Source organism: Caretta caretta, chromosome 11, assembly GCF_965140235.1.
Source record: "Caretta caretta isolate rCarCar2 chromosome 11, rCarCar1.hap1, whole genome shotgun sequence".
Lineage (NCBI taxonomy): Eukaryota > Metazoa > Chordata > Testudines > Cheloniidae > Caretta > Caretta caretta.
In genome coordinates this window covers 30,484,734-30,509,926 of record NC_134216.1, presented here as the reverse complement: position 1 = coordinate 30,509,926, position 25,193 = coordinate 30,484,734, and the positions used below count along the sequence as shown (strand labels likewise).

General features: G+C 41.1%; 1 long non-coding RNA gene across 1 annotated transcript in view; it reads left to right on the top strand.

The window, feature by feature from the left end:
• The window catches only part of LOC142068446 (uncharacterized), a 331,680-nt gene extending 307,217 nt beyond the window's left edge, over window positions 1-24,463 (top strand). Inside the window, exon 3 of the long non-coding RNA XR_012664277.1 lies at window positions 24,389-24,463. This is a non-coding gene — a long non-coding RNA (uncharacterized LOC142068446). The remainder of the gene's footprint in view (window positions 1-24,388) is intronic.
• Window positions 24,464-25,193: the final 730 nt, after the last annotated feature.

Sequence of the window (25,193 nt, the reverse complement as noted above, 5' to 3'; positions counted from 1 at the left end):
CTTAAAAGACACTTATTTCCATGTCTCAATATGCCACAACAACAGAAAATGCCATCAGTTTTGTTTCCAGGGAGGTCTCAAGCCAGGATGACTGACAGATGCTTTTTTCCTGTCCTGGAAGAATCCCCTCTGACATGCCTTCCCTCTGATTCCTTTGCTACCCAGGGTCTTGTCTAAAGACAAGCAAGACCATGCTTGTCTCATCCTTATAGCGCCAGTGTGGCCTTGTCAACAATGGTACTCAACTTTAATAATTAATCCTTTGCTGTCTCATCCATTCGACCGAGATGTAATTTACCAGGGCCACGATTGTCTTCTCCATCCCAGTCTCCAAGCACTTCATCTAACAGTGTGGATACTTCATGGCTAACGCCCTTTGAAAGATCTTGTTCGAACAACATTCAGAAAGTGCTTCTGAACAGCAGAAAACTCTCAGCAAGGAGCACCTGCCTGGAAACATTTCTCCATTTGGTCCCACCAACAAGGTATATCTCCAGAGTGGGCTCTCCTGGACCTTGTACCAGACCATCTTCTATAGCTAAAATAGAGTTAGTCTATTAACTCTGTAAGAGTTCATCTGGCAGCTATTTTGACCTTCCACAGCTCAGTGGATGATAGATCCCTTTTTTCCAACCCCATCATCACCAGATCCTTCAAGGGCTTGGTCAGACTGCATCCACCCATGGAAGATCCCATCCCTCCCTGGGAACTGAACTTGGTTCTAGCAAAATTGATGGGACTATCCTTTGAACCCCTTGCATCTTGCTCTCTGCTTCACCTCTCTATGAAGGTGGCCATTTCTTTGGCCAGAGGTGTGGGTGAGTCAAAAGCCCTAGTGTTAGAGTTCCACTATGCAGTTTTCCACAGCGATAATGTTTAGCTTCATCCTCACCCAAAATTTCTCACTCAGGTTGTCTTTAATTTTCACGTTAATCAGACAATCTATCTGCCAACTTTCTTTCTGAAACCTCACAGTCACAGAGATGAGGAGAGACTTCATTCATTGGATATGAGAAGGGCTCTAGCTTGCTATCTGGAACGTACTAAGTCCTTTAGAACAGTGGCTCTCAACCTTTCCAGACTACTGTACCCTTTTCAGGAGTCTGATTTGTCTTGGGTACCATCAAGTTTCACTTCACTTAAAAACCACTTGCTTACAAAATCAGACAGAAAAATACAAAAGCGTCACAGCACACTATTACTGAAAAATTGCTTACTTTCTCATTTTACCATATAATTATAAAATAAGTTGATTGGTATATAAATATTATACTTACATTTCAGTGTATAGTATATAGAACAGCATAAACAACTCGTATGAAATTTTAGTTTAACTGTCTTCGCCAGTGCTTTTTGTGTAGCCTGTTGTAAAACTAGGCAAATATTGAGATGAGTTGAGGTACCACCTGGAAGACCTCTGCGTATCCCTAGGGGTGCGTGTACTTCTGGTTGAGAACCACTGCTTTAGGACATTGACTCAGTTGTTTGCTGTGATCGTGAACAGAGCTAAGGGTGGACGAGTGTCTGCTCAGAGGATTTCATCCTGGATCTCTTCATGCATTCATCTATGCTACCAGTTGGCTAATATAGTCCCACCAGCTAGAATATTGGTGCATTTTACTAGAATGCCGGCAACATAGCGGCTTTCTTGGTAAAAACACCTATCACTGGTATTTGTAAAGCCAAGACTTGGTCATCTGTCCAGATCTTTGCTTCACATTATTCCATATCCCATCAATCCAGGGACAACGTCAGTTTCGGAAGGTTGTCTTACAATCACTGATCAGGTAGACTCTGAACCTGCCTCCATATTGGTCTGCTTGTGAGTCACCTACAGTGAAATGGCCCCGTGCAAGCACTTGAAGAAAAAATGGTTACCTATCTTTCTGTAACTGTTGTTCTTCAAGATGTTTTGTATGTGTCTATTGCATGACCCATCCATCTTCCCCTGTCTATCAGCATCTATCTGATCTGAAGGAACTGACGCTTGTTGCGGGTGGCTCTGTCCTGTTATATGAGCATGCAGTGGTGCGAAGTGACAAAGGGTGCTTGGGCCACCCCAATGGCTACTGCTGAGGGAAAATATTCTCCAACAACTGTGCATTAGGTGCAGGAAAACCTACAGTGGAATGGACGTGTGCAACACAGCTTGAAGAACAACAGTTACCGAAAGGTAAATAACCATTATTTTCCTTATCCAAATTGCTAAACTGTAAGAGAATTATACATCACTATCTCATATACATAGTCCCTCTTCAAAGTGAAAGCCTATTTTCTATGGTTTTTCATTTCTGAAATGGTTTTGGGAAAAGACAACTTTCATGAAAGTTTCTCCCTCTATCCTTTATTTCTGCAAGGATATTTCTTCCTCCTGTGTAGCTCTGTTTTCATATGGATGGCTCCTGAAATCCTTTCCATTCAACTAGAAATATTTCAAGTAACTAGCTTCAAGGGTTGGGGGGTATTTCTTTGAATTCTGCCAAATGGGCATTCCAAATTGTGCTCATGCACTCCACTTCAAGGGTTCATTAAAGGTAAGAGGGCACTCCTGCCAGTTTCCCAAGGCAAATTTAGTTACATAAAGAGTGTTGCTGGAGGTGAGGGATTAAAAATATAGGGCCTTGATTCAGGAAAGCATTTAAGTATATGCTCAAATTGTATTGACTTCAGTGGGATTTAAGCACATGCTTAAAAGTAAGCCTGCACTTTAGTGCTTTCTTAGGAGAGGAAACTAGGCCTTTCATGAAAATGTGAAAGATCTTGTTGATCTCTACGCTGCCCTGAAGTTTTCTATTTCTGTTCTGGTGTCATGACCGGCACATGGGCAGTCTGACCTAGTGGTCAAAGCAGGAATCTGGAATCAGGCCGGGTCAAATATTGGGAGGTCAGAGGCCAAGACAGGCCAGAGGGCAAACAGTGTCGAGTGTCAGGAGGCAGGCAGGGTCAGGTTACCAGGAGATCAGAGGTAGGAAACAAACTTGAGAGCAGACCATGGATCAATAACCAGAGTCACACTTTTCAGAGGAACAGCCGTGTTAGTCTGTATTCGCAAAAAGAAAAGGAGTACTTGTGGCACCTTAGAGACTAACCAATTTATTTGAGCATGAGCTTTCGTGAGCTACAGCTCACTTCATCAGATGTATACCGTGGAAACTGCAGCAGACTTTATATACACACAGAGAATATGAAACAATACCTCCTCCCACCCCACTGTCCTGCTGGTAATAGCAGGCCCACCTGTTGATCACTTTAGATAAGCTATTACCAGCAGGACAGTGGGGTGGGAGGAGATATTGTTTCATATTCTCTGTGTGTATATAAAGTCTGCTGCAGTTTCCACGGTATACATCTGATGAAGTGAGCTGTAGCTCACGAAAGCTCATGCTCAAATAAATTGGTTAGTCTCTAAGGTGCCACAAGTACTCCTTTTCTTTTTTCAGAGTCACACTGGATCAGAATACCAGGAAGACAATCCAGGGGAACAGGAAGAGAAAGCACAAGGAACACGGTCCAGAGCAGATTAGATCCCAGTGGCATGGACAACTTCCTGTTCCTGTGCTGGGTTTAAATAGGACTTCATGCTTCCGTCACCATTCCAGAGGACATGCTTCCATGTTGATGACGCTCATTTAAAAAAATGTGTTAATTAAATTTGTGACTGAACTCCTTGGGGGAGTATTGTATGTCTCCTGCTCTGTTTTACCTGCATTCTGCCATATATTTCATGTTATAGCATCTCGGATGATGACCCAGGACGTGTTGTTCGTTTTAAGAACACTTTCACTGCAGATTTGTGGCTCATGCTTTCAGAAGTCTTAAAAGAGCAGCACTCCGATGCAGAAACTACAGAACTGAACCACCAAAAAAGAAAATCAACCTTCTGCTGGTGGCATCTGACTCAGATGATGAAAATGAATATGAATCGGTCTGCACTGCTTTGGATTGTTATTGAGCAGAACCCATCATCGGCATGGACGCATGTCCTCTAGAAGGGTGGTTGAAGCATGAAGGGAAATATGCATGTTTAGTACATCTGGCACAAAAATATCTTGTGACGCCGGCTACAATAGTGCCATGCAAACACCTGTTGTCACTTTCAGGTGACATTGTAAACAAGAAGTGGGCAGCATTATTTCCTGCAAATATAAACAAACTTGTTTGTCTGAGCAATTGGCTGAACAAGAAGTAGGTCTGGGTGGACTTTGTTTTATTTTTTAGTGCAATTTTTTTTTGTACATAATTCTACGTTTGTAAGTTCAACTTTCATGATAAACAGATTGCACTACGTTATTTGCATTAGGTGAATTGAACAATACCATTTCTTTTGTTTTTTACTGTGGAAATATTTGTAATCAAAAATAATAATATAAAGTGAGCACTGTACACTTTGTATTCTGTGTGGTAATTGAAATCAATATATTTGAAAATGTAGAAAACATCCACAAATATTTAAATAAATGGTATTCTATTATTGTTTAACAGTGCGATTAATTGTGATTAATTTTTTTAATTGCTTGACAGCCTTAGTTCTAATACCTGTATTGTTTGGAGCAGGATTTTGAAATTCAGAAAAGACAGAACTGGGGGAGCAGAGAAGTGACTTTGTTGTCTCATGAAGTTCTGTTTAGGTTTGGCTGAGTTATAAACTTAAACATTGCCATTTCCCTTCTCTTTTTTGCTTCTCTTGCCAGCATGACAAAATAATAACTGAACACGAACATTCTAAAGACACAGGTTCAGGTCCCCAACAAAGCAGCAGCATGCACTGTACTGGGAACACCTGGGAGTTGCCATGGCAGCTGTTGCAGTGGGATGAAGGGGAGACAGACACTAGACTCCCCTCTCTCTGACCACCCTCTCCTGGGCAAGGAACAAGGCTACAGTGGTCCAGTCTCCTCTTTGGTGGCACCCTATGTGTGAGAGGGAATGTTTGTTTGAAACAAACCCTGAAACCACTCTCTGGACCCAGCAGTCCATCATTATTATAATTCCATACTAAAAATCCTATGTTAAAATAATGTTGTTTAGGTTGCATAGTCAAGCATTTGAAGTAAAAACATGACAGATTTCCATTGCATGTACTACCATAATTCTGTTCCTGTGCAGGAATTCCCCATATTTGCCCAGCTCTATATTCTGCGATCTCTAGTAGAATAAAAAGCGAAGTCATTAACAAATCAAACAGATAAAGAAAAAATTAAGGAGAGTGAGGAAGAACCCAAAATCAAAAAAATTTAAGCCTGGAACTCTAGAAACATTTGTTAGGACAGTTGTGAGTTACTAACACATAAATAGGTAGAGCCATACCTTCTCCTTGCCTGCAACCAATGTTTATAGACAATTTTGACCCTTTTTCTTTTCTCTCATTTGCCACTGCAGCTACAACCTTTGTCCCCCACTCCAAAACCCCAAAAGCCAACTTCAACTCCTCAATCTTATTTGGGGTTGTGGATGCTCAGCCCCTCAGAAAAAGAAGCCATTAAAATTATTAAACAAATTCTGATGCACAGAAGTTGTGCTGTTCTACAGAACCTTGCTTTCTTTATAGTCAGCCATTTTTGGCTGTATCCTTCCTTTTAGTAGACAAACATGCCTGAAACAGGAGCCTGGGATCATGTGATACCTGCTTCTTAAACAAATTTCTCTAGGGGCTTTACTTTTTCTTTTTCTAGGAACGTACAGCTTTTAAAATTATGGTTGAAAAAACAGTTTTCTTAGAATTCTCTGTTTTCACATTGTCACAACTTTCTGTAACATTCTGGTTTTGGGCTACAGTTTGCGATCTTTGAGCTCCACCTCAAAATCCCTTAAGCTGTTTATCAGTTACGGAAAGTGATTTTTTCCTCCATTATGTAAAATTCTATGTAATTTGTTAAGGGGACACAGCAAAAACAGTTGAAGTCTGAAACTTGAAATTTTTTTTGAGGACTAGCCTCTTTCCTTGATTTGGGGGAGCTGGGTAAGTAACTGAAAACTTCTGAGTACGCTTTACAGATGAACATTTGCTGTGAATATTAAATGAACTGTGTTCGCACTTCTTTTGCATTTGCTTTCCATAAAATTTCTACCAAATGAGACTATGGGAAGGGAATGTTAATGAAAACAGCAAATTTTATGTGAGTATTGTGGATATTTGCAGGATGTAGATTCATAGTCCTAAGTATTCATGCTGAAAACCTGATTCTAGAGCTGCATTTATGAAATGAACAGGGGACAATGTGGCCAATGGGTCCAGTCAATACATCTGAAATGTTGAATAGCAAATACTTGCATCGTACTGCTTGCAAATGAACTCCAACAGAAATTGTTCTGTAAATAACTTTGAAAAACAAATACATTTGAGAAATTCTACAGTTTACAATAATTTGTGAACAAAAAGAGATAAGATTAGTCAAATAAGTTGATTAGAGCTAGGCAAACAATTCACACAGACAACTCAGAGAGAGACCCAAGGGTAAGTTCACTTAGTTCTTCCCCCATACCTCATTTTCTACATACTTTGCTATGGCTAATAGTAGTTCTAAATATTTATATTAGAGTAGTGCCTAACTGGGTGCTGTTTTATGGTTGCTCATGTACAGACACTATGCAATAGGGTAACCCTAAAGTAAGAATCCCCTTTTGGTTTCCCCCATTCTGATTGTCATCTGATTGGCTTATTTCACAATTACAAATACAAAACAATGGCAATTCAGGTACTGAACAGTTGTTTCAATTTGACCAAATCCTTCCTGCTTCTGCAGAGCTCTTTACTTACCTTAAGCAAAGAATGGATGTCAATCTCAATTGAAGGGACCTGACACCATCACAGTGGGCAGTAATACCAATTTTATACTGACTGCTGCACAAAGGGCCTTTTTAACCCATTCAGTGCTTCATATCTTCTGAGTTGTGGCAGCCCCCTTATATTACTTATTATTGGATATATTCTCTTTTTCTTTTTTCTTCTCTTTTTATACAATACATCAGGATTACAGTTTGTCCAGTCTTATCTATCTGCAATCTAATTTGCATCAAATTTTAAAAAGAAAACACATGTTTTGTATTTAATTTATAGTTTGAATGATTAGATCATTTACATTAAATCTTACTGTGATGTTAATTTACCTTAGCTCTTTCAGTACTAGATTGAGTACTATCCATCAGATTTACATGTAATGAATTTTTGATAAACAGGTTAAATATAATTACGTTTAGAATGTAGGGGATCTTCAGAGGGCGCAATGAGAAATGCTGCAATATCATTCCTTAAGGAACACGATTGCCACGGAGAGAGAGAGACTGTCAGACATGTCAAGATCATCCTTTATGATACAGCTGAACTTTTGCTAAAGAGTTGATAAATGCAAGTATATTTAAGATTTGTTGTGTCTTTATTTAGACAGAATTGATTTTTTCCTTCTGAGGCCACTTGAGGCAATCTGCACTTAACAAAACATGTTTGGAAGAAAATTTAGAACAGATACATTTTTCAAAGTTTTTCCTAAGTGGAACTTTCACATTAAGAAGAATTTCTTATTAATTCAAATTTCTTTCCTTTAGTCCCTCTTATTTATTTGTATTTTAGTAGCATCTAGAGGCCCCAACAAGGGTGGGGTCCCATTGTGAAAATTTTATAATATATATTTTAATCGTAATCTATATGTTACAGATATCTGATTATCTGCCTTGAAGAGTTTATAATCTAAAGACCTGATCCAAAGCTCTTTCATGTCAATAGGAGCATTTCATTGGCTTCAGTAGGCTTTAGAATAGACCCTAAAAGACAATACCCAAACCAACATAGGCAGAAAATGAATAATCAATTTTTCAAAAGTTACAGTATAATTTCTCCCTCATGCCACTTGCATAACAACCTCCCTCTCCACCCTCCCCTCTCTCCAACCACCAGTCAGTCTCCTTTACATCCTTTATTGGCCCCAAGTGCCCTCCTTCCTCCCTACCCATCTCAATAGAAAAATGCTCATTGTAATTCTGCTTTTGCCAAACTTGTCAGAAGGTATGCTACTGACCACTTGCATTCCTGCGAAGGGGGAAGAGACAGGGGACCCTGTGGTCTCTCCCTTTCCCCCATGTATTTGTGTAATGCCCAATAGTTGAGGTGGGCTAGGGGGCATTCCAGAGTAGAAGTCCAGTGTGCTTTGGTTGTGGGTAGCTGGGAGGTCAGTCAATGTCAGAGTTTTCACAGGAATCAGTAGCCAGAAGATCCAATCCAAGGGGCTGGATCAGTAAATTGGGGAGATGAGGTCGGGCAAGGCAGGGTGAAGCAAGGCATCAGGGCAACAAAGCAGGGTCAGGTGAGGCAGCAAGGTAAGGCAGTCTAGGCAGTGATGGTCAGTCAATATTCTGTTGCTCAGATACCTTCCTCTTCTTGTTGGGGCCTTTATATAGTTCACGCACCCAATGAGAGTACTGCCTGTCCATCCAATCAGGGGTCTGGATTGTGGCTGCTGAGAGTCTGTAGGCCATAAGCACTAAGGCTGTTGGTCAGGGGCAGTTGTTCAATGTGTCATCATGGCAGAGAGGCTAAGGATGCTGCCTAAGGACCTGGCAGACGTGGGTTTGATACTGGAGTCCTAACACCACCCCACTCCTTTGCAGTAATATTGGGACACCAAAGGCCCAGGCTTGTCCAAATGGGCTCTGTGGTAGAGTCTGACCTTTCTAGGAGTCTGCACTTAATGGGCTGGTTCTGGGGATTGCTCTTCCGGCCCATACACTTTCCAGTCAACAAGGTACCGTATCTTCCCTCTTCATATCTGAGAGTTTAGGATGTCATGGACCCGGTACTCTCCTTGGACTTGGGACTGGCAGAGGTTGAGGTTCAGGAAAGGAATTGTTGTAGAATTGTTTAAAGAAGGAGACATGGAATTCAGGGTGCACCTTCAGGTAGTCTTCAGAGTAACAGCCATGTTAGTCTGTCTTCGCAAAAAGAAAAGGAGTACTTGTGGCACCTTAGAGACTAACCAATTTATTTGAGCATGAGCTTTCGTGAGTTGAAGTTCAAAGATTACTGGGTTGATTTGCCTGCAGATCTGATAGAGTCCTAGGTACTGGTGGTCCAGTTTACATACAAGTCTACATGTCTTGACATGTTTGTTTAGCTGATAGTCAGATCTGATAAGGCCTCAACTGGAGTAGTGTGTCTAGTTCTGGGCACTTCACTTCAAGAAAGATGTGGAAAATTTGGAGAAAGTCCAGAGGAAAGCATCAAAAATGGTTAAAGATCTGGAAATGTGACCTCTGAGGAAAGATTGAAAAACTGGGTTTGTTTAGTCTGGAGAAGAGAAGACTGAGGGGGAACATGGTAACAATCTTCAGGTATGTAAAAGGTTATTGTAAAGAGGAGCGTGATAAATTGTTCTCCTTATCCACTGAGGACAGGACAAAAGTAATGGGTTTAAATTGCAGGGAGATTTAGGTTAGACATTAGGACAACTTTCTTAATGTTAAGGGTAGTTAAGCACTGGAACAAATTACCTATGGGGGTTGTGGAATCTCTGTCATTGGAGATTTTTAAGAACAGAGTACACAAACACCTGTCAGAGATGGTCTAAATAATACACCGGACGCTCGCTAGAACACGCGTCTTAAAGCGTGAATTCGCATATAACGCGGTCGCGGCCATGGATCCCAAATTTAATTATTTTAATTGCAATTCATTTTAACGTGATACCGCGCATGGATTCCAAATCCCGCGTTCTAGCGAGGGTCCAGTGTGCTTACTTCTGCCTCACTCCAGGGACAGGACTGGATGACCTATCAAGGTCCCTTCCAGTTCTACTTTTCTGTGATTCTTTTGTCTTACTGTAAATATAGGGCCCTCCTGTCAGTGACAGTGAGCATGATGTTTGTATGCTGTCTTGGCCACATTTAGGTTTGTTTCAACTCTTTCCGTGTCTGACAGATTTGATGAACCAGGTCTGAAGCTGCGGGACCTGTGGGTGCTGTGGGCAGTGCAGGGTGAAAATGAGGGTTGAAGCCATAATTTGCAAAAAGCTGAGTTCTCTTGTTTGAGACATGGTGTGCATTTTTGTACACAAATTCTATATATGGAATCAATGAGGTCCAGTAATTTTGGTGTTAGTTCATGAAGCGTCACAGGTATTATTCCAATACCTGGTTCACTCTTTGTAGCTGGTAGTTGTTTTCTTGATGATAGGAAGTCGATACATGGAGATGCACCTCTAGGAGATGGAACTATCTCCTGTTGAAACTGAGACACAAACTGGAAAGGCCGGTGTGAAGTGATATGGTCTGGGAAACTGTGGAGGTGGGACACATGTGATGAGGAAACAAGCGGTATTCTTGGTGATAGGAAGATGTGCACAGAGAATGAAGGGTGCCATCTTTGTTAGACGATCCACTACTCTCAGTATGGTATGGGATCCCTCAGATTCTACTAACTTGACAATGAAGTCCATGGTAATGTTAGCTCATGTCTTCAAGGGGATCTCAGCGAGTATTAACATCCCAGCGGATTTAGTTTGGGGAACTTTGATACGGACGCAGGTGGCAAAAGACCTGACATAGGCCTGAACTTTGGATCACAGTTTTGGTCACCAGAAATACCCACGTGCCATGAGAGTGGTCTTTGCCTGGCCGAAGCGTGCAGTCCAAGACACTTCAGGTCAAACATGTAGGGCCTTCAAACAGGGACATCCTTGAGGGATGTAGATGCGCCAGTGAATGAGGAGGAGTCCATCCTTTTGTGTGAACTTATGCTAGGGGTTGGTGTTGGAAGTTTGGAGTGTCTGGGCACAGGGGTCATTTGGTAGGGTAGAATATATGGTCGTGAACAAATCAGCAGTGATCCTCAGAGGCAATGATGTGGTTTCAGAATGCAGGGAGGCTCTTCTTCAGCACCTTTAGAATCATTGGCATATGCCCCTTCACAGGACAGAGCATCTGCCTTACCACTGTGGGAGCTAGGGCGATATGTGATAGTTTTTTCTAAACCTAGAAAAAAAAAAAGAGCCCACCATAGCTTTCATTAGGTCAGGGCTTTGGCAGAGCATGGGTATTCTAGATTTTTGTGATCGGTGAACATCTGAACAGGGCGAGCCCTTTCAAGCCCTAATCCCCGGAACGGCCCCGGGGCTGAAGCCAGGAGGCACAGGGCTAAATCCCAGAGCCCCGAGCTCTGATGCTCCCTGTGGGGCAGAAGCCCTGAGCCCGTGGGCAGAGCTGGGGACATGGAGGGCATTGCCTCTCTCCCCCAACTGCAGTGCAAGATCACAGCAGTCCCGGGGGGTGGGGGCAGCTCCACAATTCCTTCCCCGCATCTCCTGTCCCCACCCCCTGGTCAGGTCAGAGATGGGAAGGTGGAGCCGTGCAGTGTGGGGATGCTGCTGCTCTGGCTGGTGTCATGGAGCAGGCAGTGGCAGCATTCCCTTGTCTCCTGCTGGTGCCCCTGGTTGAAGCTGCTCCTCAACTTCCAGCCCCCTTTGCTCCTGAAGAGGCAGCCCATAAGAGCTGCCCGGGTTAGGAGACTCGGCTTCGTGGCTGGCAGACCCCTCCTGAAACAGGGTCTGCAGGGGAACCCTCCCAGCCCCTAATACTCCTCTCCCTACACCAAGCTGTGCCCTCCCTGCACCAAGCTATGCCCTCTGCCCGCACACAGTCCCAGCTACCCCCTCCCTGCACCCTGAGCTACCCCCCTGCCCGCACACAGCCCCGGCTACACCCTCCGTGCACCCTAAGCTACCCCCTGCCTACACACACACCCTAGCCACCCCTCCCTGCACCCACAGCCACACAGTGTTTGCACACAGCCCCAGGTACCCCCTCCCTGCACTCTAAGCTGTTTTCAAATTTTTGAGTTAAGCCCCCCACCTTTGAGTTATAATTTTTGGTTGCGCACCCCCACCCCCGAACCCAGACGGGCTGGTGGCCTGCTGAGGTGAGTCAGGGGGTAGAGATGGCACTCCCTCACTGGACCCCACCATGTGGAGGTGGCTCGAATCCCGCTGGCCCCCTCTCACATAGAAGTCAAACTACACCTATGCCCAAGGCCTCTGCCCCACCAGGCCTTGGAGTTTTTATAGCATGTCGAGCGGGGTCTCAGAAAGAAAAAGGATGAGAGCCCCTGTTCTAGATAATTCCTCCAGGTCTTGAAAGCCACTTTGATGGCAAGTGGTTCCTTGTCTGAAATTTCATGATTGTGCTTGGCAGGAGTGAGCAGTATGTAGAGGGGCCGTGTCTGGGACAGCATCACCGCGATGGTGAGATTGGATGCACTGGGTTTCCAAGATTAACGGCTGACTTGGGTTGAGGTATGTGAGGATGGGGGCAGAGGTGAACGCTGCCTTTGGATGACTGAAGAATTCTTGGGCTTCTGGTGGCCAAGCAAACTTGGCAGGAAGATTGTTACAGGGAGTAGTCCAGGGGTGAAAGTAAAATGCAGATCTTACCAGTACGGGGCTGCTCTGGCCCCTCCGGAAGGGGCGGGGCCTCAGGCAGAAGGGGTGGGGCTGGGGGGCTCAGCGTCCCCCAGCCAGTCCATCTGCACTCCCTGGCCTGCACTGCCTGGGGCTCCAGCAGCGATTTAAAGGGCCCGGGGCTCCGGCCATGAGTTATTGCAGGGTGTGGTTTTCTGCCTGAAGCTGATCCACTATGGCCTGTATGGCTTGGTTTTCCTCATGTAAGCAAGCAATCTGCTCCTGGAGTCTCAGTGTCCCCTTGAGTGCCTGTGGCACAGTATCAGGGGTCAGCAACGTATCCGTACATGGACACAAGTGTCCATGGTAAACATTTTGAGGTCTGTAGTAATTTTCAAAAAATTGAATATCCCTCCCAATGTCCGTCACTAAGTACGGTAATTTTGTCAAGTGTCCGTCGCGCAACATGGTGGTGCCAACCCCTGCAGAGAACCTGTGGTTCCATACCCTTTTTGGGTAGGGCGAGCCTAGGTGGAGACCAAAGTGAGCAAACTGTGATGCCCAGTGGCTGAAGTGGGCTAGCGTCAGTCTAGAACAGAAGTCAAATCTATGTGAGTCATTGAGTAGCTGCAAGGTCAATTAGTGTCAGAAGCAATCTGGGGCAATGGTTGAAGTTCTTGCAGGGTTCAGTAGCCAGAACGTCTAGTCAAGGGGGTGGGATCAGTGGGTTGGGGAGGTGAGGTCATGCAAAGTGCCAAGGCAGGGTCAGGCGAGACAGCTGGGCAACATGATAGGGTCAGATGAGGCAGCAAAGCAAGGCAATCTAAGCAGCGATCGTCAGGCAATGGTCTGTTGCTCAAACAGCTTCCTCTTCCTGTTTGGCCCTTTATATAGTCCATGTATGCAATGAAATGGCAGCCAGTCCATCCAGTTAGGGGCCTGGAGTGTGGCTGCTGTGAGCCTATAGGCCATTAGCACTAAGGCTGTTGGTCAGGGGCAGTGGTTCAGTGCACCATCAAGGCACCAGCAGCTAAGGTGGCACCCTAAAAATCCAGTAGGCCTGGGTTCATTCCTGGGATCCTGACAGTTTGGCAGCAACCCCAGTTCTGAGCTGTTTTTCCATCCTCCATGGAAGATGAATTTATATCAGTTAACAACAACAAGCACATATTTCCCATTTTCTTAATCTGTAACATAGACACCTAAACATAGGTAAGTTTACAGTACATATTAGTGATTATTTTTATGTAAAAGAACAAAAAAAAAGAGCAATTTAAGTGTTGATTTCTATTCTATATACGTTTTTAAACCACACTCATCACGGTGTTATCTCAGCTCCTTTTAGTAGTGCATTAGGCAATGTAACTACATCTGTTATGTATTTGCTCTCTCATCCTCTCCCCAGGGGGAGAAGTGTGTGCAGTGAAGTGTTTTGTTTTGGATTTTATATATATCTATACCTATATATCTGTATCTCTATATATAACAAACACGTTACTATATGTTTATGTTGGGGAAGATGAGGTCAAAGAAGTGCCCTTTGCAGTTAGAATGGAAGATGGTGAGGTTTACGATGATCCATACTTCCTATGGGAGTCCACCCCACAGTCTTGGGCTGGCCTCTGAGAACGGTCTCTGACTCGTAGATTCAGGACCAAATCTTTTAAAGTTGAGCTATGCTAATTAGTGATGACTGAACACTGGCTGGAAATTTTCTCTTTAAACAATTTTTTACTATGAAAAACTGGTAACATATTTGTGATTCCCTCCTCCCCCTACCCGTTCCTTTGAGCACATGCTTCTAGTTCCTCATAGGACCACTTGCTACCTCTTCCTTTTAATGATTATAGATATAACCCAATATATTACTTTCATATAGCAATCTAGAAATGCATCATCATTAATATCATTATTATTATGATTAATTATAATCATGTGGTTACATTTTATTGTCCACCACAACACATGGGATGACACTCTGCCTGGTACCTGAAAAAAGACACAATGCATGCTATAAGCAAATTCATAAATAAATAATGCAAGAACACACACACACACACAGCTTTCTTGCATAATCTATTCCTACTGGAGAGTAGGAGTAATCTGCAGTCTGTAGAGGCCATTGTTGGGTTAGCGAGTGTATGCAGCTAAACTCAAACACCATTGATGTCTTGTCATCATTAATGTCTGTGATTTCTGTTGAAGAGGACCTGTGACGTGGTGGCCAACCTTTGTTCCATGTTCTTGCTGCTGACTTTGGACTTGTAGTGTATGCTTATGCTCAGCAGCAGCCAGAATTTTGCCGTTTTGTGTTTGTACCTACTATACCTCCCAGACATTTTATTAAGACTTCTAGTGAATAGTGTCCATACGATCTTCACATGAGTTCTCAGTACCAATTATAAATGTTTCTATTTCTTCCAGCTGATTACAGGGAGAATTGGCAATATGTATAAGGCAAAGGCAGACTAAGACTATGTGAGTGAAGTGAAGTAGGCCCCAATTTTTAAATGTCCACAAATTTTGGAGCCCCATTGTTTAAATTCTGAATTGGAGACACCTAGGCCCTGATTTTGAGTTGCTGTACGTGCACATTACAGGTGGTGATAGTGGTGGTAGGAAGGAGACTAAGATGTAGGGCCTGCTCTGATTCAGCAAGACAAATTCCAGTGGAAGACCCCTGCAAGGTTCTCTACACCCTCATCCAACCTTCTCCACTCATGCAGGCCCGGCCACAATCTGCCCCTTATCTTTCTCTCTCGGTTTCCACATCTGTAATTGAATTAATGATACTACTTCTGCCACACAATAGTGAAACGATTATAAATTCATTATAAAGTTTTGGAGATCCTAAAATGGCAGGCGCTATATGATTGCAAAATATTATTCTGCAACTCCTTTTTATCTACATAGTTTTTAATACCTTATTCAGAATGACAGCTTGTCCTAGAGTTGGTTAATTGTTTGTTTGGGTTTTTTTTCCCATGAAGCCTGCTTGAGCTGAATACCATAAATACACTGTGATAGGAAAGACTCTAAGGAAAGTTTAAAATATGTCAATGAGAAAATTATGTGCAGAAGTGCTTGACTGTTTCTTTCTAAAAAGAACAACCCAGTAGAAAAATGACTCTCTCAATTATTTTGTATGTGAGATGAGCACCATTAAGAAATGGTTTCAAGTAAGAAGATCGCTCCTCTCAATACATAAATATTTTAGCTATTTTTTTTAATATTCAGGCAAGAAGGGCCTACAGATATTTACATGTGGTTGATTTTTAAACCAGTATAGAGTAATAATTAGAATTTGAAACTTGCAAGATATTTACTAGCTAATATACATCTTAAAATTGTAATATTTTATAAATCACATCTTTTGTTTACATAGTCTTCACAACAGGGTGGGTAAGAGGGTTGTCGTGAAGAGATATTCTTATCTGGGTTTCACAGTGTGAGGGCACCCTGAAGACATTTTCCAGTGTTTAAACAATTTGTGCCTTGCAACCTGTCATTTCGCAGTGCCATTTGGTAAGTGAATATATTTTCCCCTTAACACTATGTAAAACAAAGAAATTCATGTGACATATATTCATTTGTGCATTGATGGGAAGGCAATCTGTGGATCAGAAGAAGCAGATAGTATATACCATGTGTACTGGCTGCACAAGTTTGCTAAGGTACTAAAAAGACACTTTTCTTAATGAATACCAAATTTAATAGGCACATGACAAGTCTGTTACTACTGCCCTGAGGCAGTCCAAACTTATAGATCTTTTTTTCCCCTTGTCTGGCTGAGATTCTTATTTCTTTCCAAGTGCCAAAGTGCAGTGAAAGGACAGAGACGTGTTTGGAAGTTTAAATGGCCAAAACTTTATTTATACAGCAACAGCATATAATCATGTCACCGTACAAGTAACCCTTGCCAAGTACTGAAGTGAAACCAGTGATGATGGTTCTCTTTGTGGCAGTTCTGCTCCATCATAGGAATTTGGCAATGTGCCTGTGATCTCTGGTCCTGCAGGTGTGTGGCACTGCTACTTCCATTGCAGAATATCAGCAAGCCTTCCAGAGGTACTACTGTCCTTTCTACAGGCCCTTTACTGCCCAGCTGGACCCTTCGATCACTCACCACAGATGTTGCTGTCTCCTACCAACCCCAAACCTGGGTCTGGCTTGACATTGCCATAATTTGTTAGGCCATAACTTAGGAGATATCTCCACTTGTTGAAGCTGGCTTTGTCAATAAGAACTACCTTGCTCAGCTGCAAGAGTGAAGAGACCACACAATAAGGATATGCAGGAAACAGTCAACAAGCAAGTGGTATGAAACATTAAAACACTGTAAAATCCAAACCAGTAGGCAATTAAATAAGATATAGGTGGCTAGTGACTAGTCAACACAAGGGGACTCTTCCCTTGAATGCATGTCTGTTATTGAACAAGCAAGTATGGACCTTCCCTGAGCTTTTAATAGCTGAACCAGAGTGCAGTTGGCTTCTCTTCTAACCATGTTGTCCAGCTATTGATTGACTGTGCTGTTTGAAAATCACTTTTGGATGTCTGCCAGGCAGCTACCAGATAAACCGTTTCCTCAGAAGAGGGAGCTAAAATTGATGATTGATGATACAGATCACAAATGGGACTCAAAATCTAGCCAAACAGAGAGGGCAACTGCCAGTGACTGACTGACCGTTCAGGAAGAACTTGACTGAATGTGTTTATGACTCTGTATGTTTTTGTCAATTTGAGTATCTTAAATACACCATGTTACATATTGTAGAAATGTCAAACAGCCATATGTGCAGCAGAAAAGGAGGTTTAATTACAGAAGTAATTTCTTTTTACTTACACCCCTACCTTTATTTATAATAATAAGTAATATAATTTATTATATAAATGATGCGCTGGGAACCAGATTTTCAGTTATAGTTGTCTACAGTATTCTCCGTGTTAAGATAAATGTGGAGCCAGGTGTGGATTACTAGTCCTTATAATATTTGCCTTTAATTTTTCATGTAACAACTAAACTGAACTGTTTCTCTTAAATGATAAATTGTGTGAGCTGTGACTATTACAAACAGAAGTGCTCCAATCATGGTTTCACTGCACATGTCTTTCATCCCTGCCCTTCCACAATAATGAGGAATAAGAGATAATGACTTAAAGAAAAAGTGCTGGATTAAGTGGGACAGTAAATTAGGCATTTATCTCTCTCCATTGGAGGCCTGTTTCCAGTTCCATTTTAGGTCCCAGCTGAGCTCTAGTTAAAAGTAAACCACATCATATTTCACAAAGCCAACCCATCCCACAGAATTCAGCATATAAGCATTCCCATTAAATTACCATATTACCCAGGAGGTCCTGGTTTCCAGGAAGGTCAGAGTTGAGATGAATTAGCAAGGAAGAATGGGGACATACCATTCTGAGTTATCGCTCTGTATCTTGCCTGTGGAAAAAAATAAGATTATAGTCCCTCTAGTTCTCACTTTTTTACTTTAAATTCTGCTTACTTTAGGTACATAAGAAGAGAAAAGTACAGCGACATTATATACAGAAATCACTTTTCCCATTGCTTACCTTGTAGACAAAAAGGACTCTATGCTATTAGGTAGCCACCACAGTATTTTATTAAAAGTAAAATGTGCGTGTAATAATATGTTAATCTATGTTCAACTCTGAAAGTAAAGTATTGAAACATTTTTATGTGTGGTAACCTGTTTTTATTTAGAAAAATATAGCAAAGGTGGTGCCTTTTTAATGCTTAGTGGTATATAAAACATAAGAGGATGACATGGCCCCAGGCCCAAGGAACTTAGTGTAAATAGTTTACTTATCTATTACCATCTACACATCTATATAATTTTCTAGGTGGCAGAAGTTACACAGCATGGTCTTGATTTAGCCCTCAGTTATGTTCTCAGGGCACAGAGCCCTCGAAAGAACACCGGAAATAGGGGTGTTAAATGTCATACATTGCCCATAGCAGATTAGAGCAGCCACAAAACTGGCTGTGACCAGAGAGGGAAGTGGTATGTGCAGTCATGCTGATTCAACAAATGGCCCAGCCTCTGGATTCAGGTTCACATTCTATTTGATGATCAGCAGCTGAACTCAAACACAAGACATCTCCTACTTATTTGAAATATGTTTGGACTGAGCTGACTTGTATAATTTGTTTTTCTGAATGAGACTTACTCCAAGGCAAACCAATTTTAATATTAAGAACAAGAGCCACTTGTAGAAAAGAATCAGGATAGAGAACTGATGGATGCTGAAAAATTTTATAAACTAAATCAACATTTAAAAAAATCCAAACAACCAAAAGAGTGCACAATTCAACTCCACCAAGTTATGGTTCACTATACCACAGTTCGGCTTAATAGTCTAAAACGTCTAGGCTTTTTGGAACGACGGTTTCTAGCCTCAGCAGCATTGACTCATTTATTCATTTGACTTACATAAATTGATTTCCATACACTTTACTGTGTGGATTATTGAGCTGTTGGGAGTTGAGGGATATCCTGTTTTATGAATGTTTGGGTTCATATCAGATGGAGATCTTTATTTCCTCCTTTAGGGAAGACAAACTGTTGACAGTATTTTCAATCACCAATTACTGCCCAGTCTCTAATCTCGCTTTTTTGGGAAAGATTAGTGAGAAGACAATTCCAGCTGCACCTGACTTTTCAGTCTACTGGATTTTTGTCCGCTGAGCTTCAGACCTGCACATGGCACTGTGGAGAAGGAGCTATGTTGATTTTTAAATTGTTTGATATGAGATACTGTCTTAGAATAAACGTTTAGTGAAATTGTATGATGGGGTATGTTAGGGAAGGAAGACCAAAAAGAGCACACGCTGCTGGGTGCATGGAGACACAGGGACCTGGGCTTCTGGGTGGATTGCTCATTTAGAACTTTGTGGAGGGGGGTGGTTGAATTTGAAGGATCAGTAGTTCCTGGGAAGATGGAGGGAAGGTTTGTTGGTTGGCTGCTGTGAGGAGAGGAAGAACTGCTGGGCTCTTCTAAGCTTAGGCTGTTCCTATCAGAGTATAAAGTAGGAAGGTTACTGAATGTTATTGTTTTGTTTTTGTTTGTTTTGTATTGAATTATGTTCACGTGGGTTAAATAGAAGTTTAGGGTTTTGTCAAACCAAGGATTTGGAAGGCATTGTCAATCCGTGGGTTTTGAAGAGCTCTACAGGAACCTTGAAATAGAGTTAAGAAAAACAGCCAGGATTGCCCGATTATTTCAGCAAGTGTCCTGAGAAGAAGGGTTAAAAAAGGCTGCACTAGTGACCCGAGGACATCGGTGGTGAATACGGCTTGTGCCCCATAAGGTGCAGGTCGTGACAGGCACAAAGTCAGCATTAGCTGTGATATTAGGTGATCTGGGGGCAATGGATAGTTCAGATGTCAATAGTAATGATTAGATTTGTCACTGGACCCCAGTACTATTAGTTGAGGTATTGCTGACTCTTTTTAATGTGGTGTCACTAAGATGGCTTCATGTATTACTTATTGGACAGATTCCACAAGTCTCTTCTCCTTTCTTCAGGACTTTTACTAGTGGGTCAGTCTTGTCTTAGCCCTCGTATTCAACAAGTACACGAGGCTTAAGGAAAGACAGAGACAAGGTGGACTGTCATCAATGTGCTGATTGATATTATACCAGTGTTGTACAGTGGTTGCCAGTGCTTTTTGGTGATTTGATCAACACTTTTTAAAGCCCTAAATGATCTAGCTAATTCAGAATAGTCTTCCCATGTGTTCTTCTGCAACAGTTATGGACCACAGAGATGCTTTAGCTTTTGTTCATCAGGGTTGAACTTATGGGGATTTGGACTGGTAGTTCCCAGTAACAGGTCCTCATCTTATTAACTGCTTATTTTAGAGGTCTGTCAGAACCCAAGACTTGCCAGTTTCCAGGCACAAAGGAAAATTTGAGTTTTTGATCAGGCTTTTCCCAACTATTTATTGGATTTCCACAGGCAGTTGGTCTCCTGGTTAATTACCACATCTGGATTCCTTTAAGAAATTTGTATTAGGTGATGTGTGTGTTGAGTAGAGCAAAGGGGGAAGAACCTAAAGAATTGTTCATTATTTTGATATAAATTGTATTAATTATGTAGTAAATATTTTGCATTTAATGTTTCTATTCTACACAATGCTCTCTGCTGTCTTGTTTTTTATGAATATCATATCTAAAACTGGACTCCTTTGTTTTATGCTGAACATTGTAAATGTAGATCAAAACTAAAGCAGAGTCACAAGGACAAATATTCGTAGAACTTTTCGGATATTAGCTAATATCTGATAATTAGGAAAAGGAGGTTCGCCTGTTACCACGAAAATATCCACTAAACAATTCTAATAGCTCGAAATGCAAGTGCTGGAAGTCATCTATTAACAAACTCCACAGTTTCTAGTTCAGCCCCAAGACATTTATAAGGCATGGTTTAAAGCAATTTATTAGGTTTGCGGCAGGATTTGTTCTGTTTTGTTCTATAGTTTGAATAACTCGTAATTTTGAAAGGCAAGAATAATGTAGTGAACAAGCTTTAGAGTAACCAAGCACAGCAATTCCCAGATACAACAGAGCTGGCAGATAACATTAATGCTGATTCTAATGCATTGATGTCAAGAAGTCCATAAAAGAGAGGGAAAGATAGAGGGCACAGGGGAGAAAATCAGTGTAAAAACGTATATCATAAACTGCAAGTGGTTCATGTAAAGGGCTGTAGATTATGATTGTTTTCCAAAGTGATATAAGGAGAGTTTGATTTTTAAGGTGCTAGTGAACGGAAAGGGGAAAAATGTGAAGTACATTCTGTACAGTGTAACTGCCCATTGTATGAATTCCCCTGATGAGATATTTAATTTCGCACTTTAATACGGCCCATTTTGGAGTGCAGTCCCCTGTTGTGTTTTTCCACACTGTGGCTGGTAAAACTGACCTGCATAATAATGCATTGACACAGCTAGAAGCAGCACTTCATGCCGATCACTTCCAGGAATACGGCTCCCGCTGCCAGTGCTGAGTCAGCGTATTAAGGCAATACGTTGGCAAGAATTAAAAATATACATTTTTAGAATGTTTCTTGTTTATTAAAGTGTCTGTGATTAAAAAAATGGAACATGGATGGCTATAGATTATGAGGGGAAAGAGAAAAAGGCAGAGGAAAAGAGCAAAGAAAATTGAAGGGGGAAAAGTGGCTAATGGGAGATTAACAGGGGAAAGAAAAGTGAAGGGAGTGGAAAAAAGAAAGGGAGAGGGAAGAGAAATACACAAGAAGAAAGGAAGGCCAAAAAGAAACCGAGAGCAGAGAGGTACCTCCCTAACCCCTTTTCCCAACTCCTCACTTTCCTTTTACTCCCTAAACTCCAGTTTTCCTACTTTAATGCCCCTTTTCTTCCCCCTTTCCCTTGAATGTCGCATGGGCAAAGTAAGGTGGTAGCTCTCCTGCTGCCAGTCCACACCTCAGCCATTCCCACATCCTCTAGGTAAGTGCTGAAGATGGGAGCACACCAGCTGGAATTTGGGGATCTCCTTGCCCTCCTGGCCTCTCTGTAATGCGTCATGAAAAGAGTTTTAAATTCTGTTTTAAATTATGTTCAGCTGTTTACAAGAGCATCTCAGTGGGCAGATGTGGTTAAATTATAAATGCTGCACCATTAATTATTTTAATACTGTAATCAATGCCAAACTTTATTCAGATCATAACCATAAAACAATAACAGACATGACAGCGTCTCTTTTCACTGGGTAAGAGTCACATCCTTACAGGCAGTTTCCAGTTGGGCCCTGTAATCCATTTTATCCGCCCCAGTGACCCTATCCCCATGTTTTGAGGCTGGCCAACAGGAGATCCTATCATCCAACTCAGAGTGGATTCCAATCTCTGAACTGTCCAGGGTCAGTCATAACAGTTATTTGGGGTTACCAGGAGAGCCAAATACTTCCTCCTTCCTAATGCATTCATAAAGTCAGAATACTTACTAAATCACACCACTATGGCTGATATTCATTTACTTCACACACAGGAAGAGGCATAGCTGCGCAGGAGTGTCTGCATTTATACACAAGAAGATCCTTTTTTTTTTTTCCTTTCTGGATTTTCTGTAGTCTCAAGAATTGACTCCATTTCCTGTGTGCACTGAGATTCATAAACTGCCTATTTGCCAAGATTTAAATACCTAACCTTTCTGATGGCACTTGGGATTGAACTATGGTTCTTGAGAGAGGTTATTAAGCCACTGTGCCCATTATGCTTAATTTCTGAGAATAGGAAGTAAAGTGTGCACTGTAGCCAGAATTCCTTTCTTTGCTCAGCTCAGCATATTTTTAATGTCAACAATTAAGAATTGCCATTAAAGAGTATCACAATCAAAGAATGTCTACAGTTCAGGAGAAATTAATGAGGTACACTAAAAATCTGTACCAGATATTCTTCTTCCTTGTGTACATTTTTCCTTCTTTAGTAAAACCACCTGAGATCAATGTCCCTCAACCTGATTACTTTAAATATAGGTATTCAAATATTACTGTATTGTAACAGGCCATGTGGAAGCAATGTGGATAGAACTGGGACCTGGGCCATGCAATCACATACTGACCCACGATGTTCAAATTTGTTCAAGTGAAAGCCACATTTGCAACTTCCTTGTGCTGGAAGGACACACGTAATTTGAATAAAATCGCATAGACTGTGGCCATCCTCATGCCAATACAAAACAGCCTAGAGAGGTTTACAGTTCTTAGTATTCAATGGTTTAACTGGATTTCAGCAGCCAAAAAGCTCAAATCAAAACTTATGATGAAATCCTGGCACCATTGAAGTTAATAGATGTTTTTCCATTGATTTCAATAGGGCAAGAATTTCATTGCAATGGTCACCTCAGGCTGCCTGTCTATATTAAATTAACTGACCATGGGATTCCACAAGGGTCTGTCCAGAGTCTGGTACTATTCAATATTTTCATTCTTGACTTGGATAATGAAGTGGAGAGTATGCTTATGAAAGTTCTGGATGACACCAAGATGGGAGGGGTTGCAAGCACTAAGCGGACAGCAGACAGCACAAGAATTCGGAACAACCTTGACAAATTGGATAATTGGTCTGGATTAAACAAGAAGAAATTCAATAAAGACAAATTCAAAGTAGTACACTTAGGAAGGATAAATCAAATGCACAACTTCAAAATGGTGAATAAACTGGCTATATGGTAGTATTGCTGAAAAAGGATCTGGGGGTTATAGTGGATCACAAATTGAACATGAGGAAAGATTGTGATGCAGTTGGGAAAAAGACTAATATCATTCTGGGGTATATTGCCAGCAGTACTGTTGAGTTGTTGATTTTTCCTTGGAGGACATCCTTTATAAAATTGAATGAGTCTATCGATTTTTAATTATATTTAGTTTATATATATAATAATTAAAAAAAGCCAAAACAGCAACCCAAATGTGTTGTTCAGTGCTGTTTTGGAAGTCTCAAATTTCACTTTTCATTCAGTGTTGGCAAAATGGCAATTTCCACATTGGAACATAAGACGTATTGCTGTTTCAGTTTGAAAACTGATTTGTATCAAAATGAAAATTCAAAATTTCAAAAATGTTGCCATTATTTCTTGAAAATTAGGATAATTATGTAGGATTTTTTGCAAAATGGAATAATTTTGTGGAAATTTAAAATGTTGAGGTTTTTGAATTTCACTGTGCATATATTGTGAAGTTTAGTGTTTTGCACCATATACAAAGATTTATTTCTGTTAGATTTGACCCTGCAAACATGTACTAATGAGTGTAGTGCTTATCACTGAAATAAACACTTCTCTCTATAGTAAATGGTCTCCTATAAATAGGAACGGGCCTATTATTTTCATGGTGATCTCAGGAAATTCTTTCCAGAGCTTGGACTTTACCATTGGATTTGGAGATGTGGTCGTTACCATATTTTTTTTAAAAAACATTTGTACTTTGAACTTTACACTTGAATTCTGTTCTACAATCAGGTGAAGGGAAGATGCTCACAGGATTATATTTTTCACTCTTCAGAAAGCATTGGCAAAAGGGGAAACATTGCTTAGGTAAGCAGATTTAAGGTACGTAGCAATTCATGTTTAGGGTACCAGTTCAAATTTAGCTCCGGTCAGAGGTAATCAAGATTTTGTTTGTTTTGTTTTTAATGATGACACTGGTGGTGTATGGTTCCTATTGAAAAGGTGTCCAAAAAATCACAAAATATCACAAAAGAGTTGAAATGAATAAATTTGAATTACATTATTATTTTGATCCGAATTAAGATAAAATAACAGGGCATCATGGAGAGCGCTGCAGATGCAAGTAGCATTTATATAGATGTGAACAAAGATTAATTAATTTTCCAATTTTCTGCCTGATACTTTGCATGTTCACTAAATTCACTTTGAATGTTGAAAAGACAAATGCAAGCATTCACTGTTGTCAAGAAATAGTTACATGTCCCTTTCTACTACTTGCTAGTAGAGCCGGGCAACATTTTTCCAGCAAAATGTTTTCAGAGAAATGCAAATTTGGTGACGCTAAAGGATTTTTTGATTTCATGTCAGATTCTCCCAATTGTTAGTTTTGGGGAAACAAAAATTGTTTCCTTTTGACATTTTTTAAATGAAACATTTTTGTTTCAGGGGTCAAAATTTTTCTTCAATTTCATTAAAAGAAAATGCACAAACATTAGGAAAAAAGCACAAAATGTTAAACAAAATGTTTCATTTTGGGTTGAATTAAGCATTTAGTGCAACCCAAAATTAAATTTGTTTTCAGTTTTTCAGCACAGTC